Source organism: Cariama cristata, unplaced genomic scaffold (genome assembly GCF_000690535.1).
Source record: "Cariama cristata isolate BGI_N322 unplaced genomic scaffold, ASM69053v1 scaffold5521, whole genome shotgun sequence".
Taxonomy (NCBI): Eukaryota; Metazoa; Chordata; class Aves; order Cariamiformes; family Cariamidae; genus Cariama; species Cariama cristata.
Window position 1 is genome coordinate 69060 of NW_009597425.1, and position 4968 is coordinate 74027.

Genomic DNA, 4968 nt, shown 5'->3' on the forward strand with positions numbered 1-4968 from the left:
CTTTCCCTGATCTTTAACATGAAGCCACATACAGTACCAAAAGCCCAGTCTGCGACTATTTCAGAGAGTTTGGTCAAGTTTCCAGCTGTTTATGAGATCGCAAAATGAGAAAAATTTATCTGGCCTGCAATATTTTTACTAAATATTTTCTTCAGCATTGTAAGGATTTAATCAAAGGCAAGCAGGAATTGCATACTTCAACAGTTGCTCTACAAAGGGGCTCCAACAGTTTCTGAATTTTTGTTTCTGAGGGAAAGGGGAAAGCACAGCTATGATGTGAGGAAATCATAAATAAAGGAAAAGAGCATTTTTATAGCTCCTTCAGGGGCAAGCTGGATACAAACCCTGCCTCCCTGAGAAAGACGCTGTTTTGAGCATAGGAGAGTTATGAAGATACAGCACCGTGGAATAAGTGCTATTGATTTTACCCTTTTCTTCCTAACAGAGCTAGCAACTCCTTCGAGGACAGAAAAGATGGTTTTGGCTCTGATCTGGAAAGTACTTTCCAGAAATGCAGCTGCAGGTGTCACAGCCTCGCCATGGCTTACTTTGCTCGGTATTCCTTTTCTTTTTGTTTTTTGAGCTGATGATAGGCAAAAATTTAGGAGGAATTCCACGCAAAATGTAATGCGTTCATCAGAATCTAAGATATCTATAATTTCTTTTAATTTTTAGCAGCTTAGACCAGGCCTTTTTAGATGAGATGTAACTTTTCATTAACATTCTTCATTTTATTCAGATCCCTGCCCCCTATTTAATATCTTTAAAATAATCAGGTGGTTCTATGGAAAAAAAAATGCATTGAAGAAAAGATCCTTGCAAAAAGTATTTTGGAATGTATTTCACAAACTTGCACTCATTTTTCAATACCAGAGAAAGAGCAAATCTGAGGCTGGAGTTGTTTCTATTTCATCCTCATATTAAAATGAAAAAATTCAATGTAGCATTTGAGGTCAGGGAAGGAAGATTCAAGAAAGTTTTCTGAAATATCCCAGCATGTAATTGAAATATTTGTAGCTGTAATTGGTTTTTTGTTTCTGGCTCCTTGTCTTATTACCTTGGTTTCAAAAACACGATGTACTTTACACTGCTGCAGCGGTCTAATCCCTTATCTAGAGCTATCTCGGTGTTTGCCGGCACAGCCGCAGCGCTGATTCTTTCAACCTGGAGCGTTGTCTGCAGCATTTCGTGTGTTTGATAAATTTTCAAAGTGCTCAAGATAAAATCCCTGCCCTGGCAGGCGACTCCAGAGCCACGTGCTTGGGTACTGCCCCGTCTTGGGAAGCTTTGTGGTCCCCCGTGGGGAGAGCTGTGACCCTGGGGTGGCTCTGCACCCCGGTTCTGGGCTCAGCTCTCCCCGCCAGCACCGGGAGTGTTGCAACGGCATCTCAGACCACGTTGTTTGGGAAACGCTGCGTTTCAGGGCTCTGAAAGACAGCATCCATGAAATGCCTGGCTCCTGGGAGGCTAAGGAATTTTCCAGTTGTGGTCCACACAGATATCCCCAAAACTGGAATCACATGAAATTCCCCTTGAACCAGGTAGACAGTCCTTTGGATTCGGCTGCTCAATCCCATCCGACACGTGGCTGTTGTGTCATGTTGAACCGGCCGCAGGGTGTGGGTGGGGGAAAAATGGTCTCTGGGTCAGGATGCGGAATGTTACAAACCGGGGGAATATTTCTATTTACTATAGAGCAACTATGCGTTCATCCCAGGTCAGAAGTACTACAGGTCAGAGGGCTGTTAAAAATATATAGCTGCCATTAGATGAATTGGTGTGAAATACGAAACTAATATTAAACAGAGACATGTTGAGTTATCTCCGTGCATTCTCAGGAGAAATTAAATAGGACAAAAATTGTTCTTTATTAGGAATCTGAATGTTCTGAGATTCCTGAATTCCCTTTGCTCCCACTGAATGTGGTGGGAGATGAAGATGCTGAGTAAATCACAGCTTTCAGCTGTCTTGCTTTAGTTTAGGATTATTCAGAGCAGTTCGCCTTTAAAATGATTTCTTGTAAATTTGGAAAATCACTGCAAAGAATCAAAAAGTATAGAAACTTTCTAATACTGACACCAGGTGAAGAATTCAGAGTTCCTTAGCTCTGACTACAAGGGGCATTTGTGTTGCAGTGTCTCCAAATATTGACTTTTAGGAAATGTTTAAATATGAAAAATCAAAGGTGTGTGATTCTGCCGCATGGCAACAACAGTTGTAAGCAAGAAAAAATGTCACATGGTGGCAAGGAAGTGTTGTATTGTTGAACACAAATATTTATTTATAGAAATATTTTTTAACACAAATATTTATTTTATTGGAAAAAACAGCAAATAATATATAAGGTAATGATTTTTTCTTTGTTTTAAACAAACAAACAAAATTCAAAGAGCCTCTATTTACCTAACATGAAAATAGCAAATCTGGAATTGATATGTGTAATCCTGATTCTCCCAATTAGCTTGATTCATATGGAATGAATGTTATAGTTAAAAACCAGAAAGATTACAGTTTTATGCATGGTTTGGCAGAAATAATATACCTTATTGCTCATTTTTCTGACAAAATACAATTTTTTTCAGCAGAAAATCATGTGTGTGTATTCAGTTGGGGAAAAAAACTGTCGTTCAGCCTTCTTTAAAGGCAGAAGTTCAGTGCTGCTTATCTGAGCAGTAAGCAATCCCCTGAATGTTAACTGCACAGCTCATTGTTAGTGCTAAGTGCCACATGATAACGGGGAGCTTATCTTCTCTATCCCGGGAAACCACAGCAGGTGATCGGCCTGTATCATTCACAATAAATCATTAGAGATTTCTTACATTGCCCTTTCCAAGAGGAAGAAGGAAGCAAGGAAATGTTTAGATAGCATTATTCAAAACTGAAAGTTTTCTGCACCTTTACTGAAATATTTGTGCTATCCTTACTCCGTTCTATTTTTCTTTTTTTTATGACACCACCTTTATACATGGTGCTATCTTTTAAGCCTGAAAATGTGCCTGTAAAGAGATAGCTGATTTGGGTCTTCCATAAACTGATATTTATTTAGGAACAGAAAAGTTCTTGGGCTGTAAAATGTATTTTAGCTTGGGTAGCTACAGACACCCCTCACAAGAAAATTCAGCCAGCCCTGCTGCAGCCCTCCCTTGCACACGACGTTTCTTGCACACGTGGGTTATACAGCTCACAGGCACGGACTGCAGCCGCATTGCTCCCCCAAAGCCAAGTGGCCCTGCGCCAGCTGCACGCCTGCACATCTGTTCTGGGAAGACCACCTTGTCCCTAACTCTCTTCCCAAAAGAGCTGGCAGGGTTTTACCCCTACCATCCTGCCTGCAGCTGGGGCTCTAAGCAGCCGGGAGGGAGGAGTGCTGGGATAAGTGGGTGTTGGGCACAGCATCCTGCCAGACCTCTGGAAAGAGGTTGGACTTTATGATCTTTGAGGTCTCTTCCAGCCATAATGATTCTATGATTCTAAGGAGAGGCACTACACACCTCCAAATCACAATTCAGGCACCCCAAGTGCTGTTAATTTGGGTCCAGGTCACAGATGTCCTGTAACTAATTTCTCCTCTGTAATAGTTTCCTTAGGTTACCTGAAGTTTAATTGCAGAGACCACCTTGAAAGGCTCAGCGCCTTTCAGTTCCATCCAGATGGAACTGGATGTGGATTCACACTTAACCTATGAGTCCTCACCCAGGTAGGGCATCTGTGTAGGTCACGCCACAAAAGGGATGAAAGATTTCCCTTTGGAAAGGGTACTGCCTTGGAAAGTCCATCACTGCTGGCCAGTTGGATGAGTGTCTGTGTGTCTACCTTGCACTTCATAACAATTGATCACTGCAATTGTAAAATCATTGAGGAAAAGAGACTGAATAGCTCTCTGCTTAATGCTAAGATTATCAATGAAGGCTATATCTAATTTTATATTAAAAATCACATCCAAAACTCATTTTAAAAGTGCCTGATTGCTTGTTTATGGAAATAGCTACTTCAAATGATTTCTGTGATTAGCTTGACTGTTTTACCAGAAGTGGATATGCATTAAAGAGAATTGATCATGGAGTTCTTTTGAAATAAAGGATTTAATCTATCTTAATGTAAATTAATTACACTTAAGGGTAAAATGCCTGCCTTATGCTGAAGATCTCTTTGTAAGTGCTGCTCTGTGTTTTCAAGGCAAGTCAGTCCCTTAGGTCCATCCAGTATGTTGCTTTGAAGCGAATGGACCTGGGCACTGTGTCAGCACTTCCAGCTCCGAGCCAGATGGTCTATTATTGCCGTTCATACCAGCATCTCCCTGCAGTTGCTTTTTAGTGGGTGGTGGATTTGACACCAGTCTCTGCCCTGTGAGGCAGAGGAGGATGATTATAACACCTGCTCATTGAACAAGTCTTCTTGTCCAAAGGATTCAAGGAATTTGGGGAAGAAAAAAAAAAAAAGGTGATGTTTCTAGCTGTGTTTTATGACTGGCAAGTAGAAACGGATGGCCTTCTGGCCCTGGAGGTCAGCAACAAAATTAAGCATAGTCCCCAGGGGTGGGGTGCCTCTCTGCTACCTGTCGCCCTGAAAAATCAGGCACCCAGCCTCAGCGAGCTGCCATCTTCTCTCCACCGTCCATGGAGATGGACAGGCACATCCACATCACATCATACCTCCTGTTTTGGACACCTCCTTTTGCAGGAGATGCAGCACCCCATCTCTCGCCACCCAGATCAGCTCTAGATGACCAGCACAGACTAGATGCCTAACTTCTAAATGACTGACGTCTGTCCGGCCAGGTCCCACCACACCTCTCCTGAGTCTCAGCCCAGGGCTCCTCACTGGCCTGCCCTGCCTCCATGCTGGCCAGCAGAAGGGCACACGTGATGCCCCGTTCCATTCTTTCTAACTGCTGCCTGCAGCCCTGTCACCACCATCTGATGCCACGTTAGGCAGGCTGTTAAGATGGTTTAACAAGGAGAAAGGGAC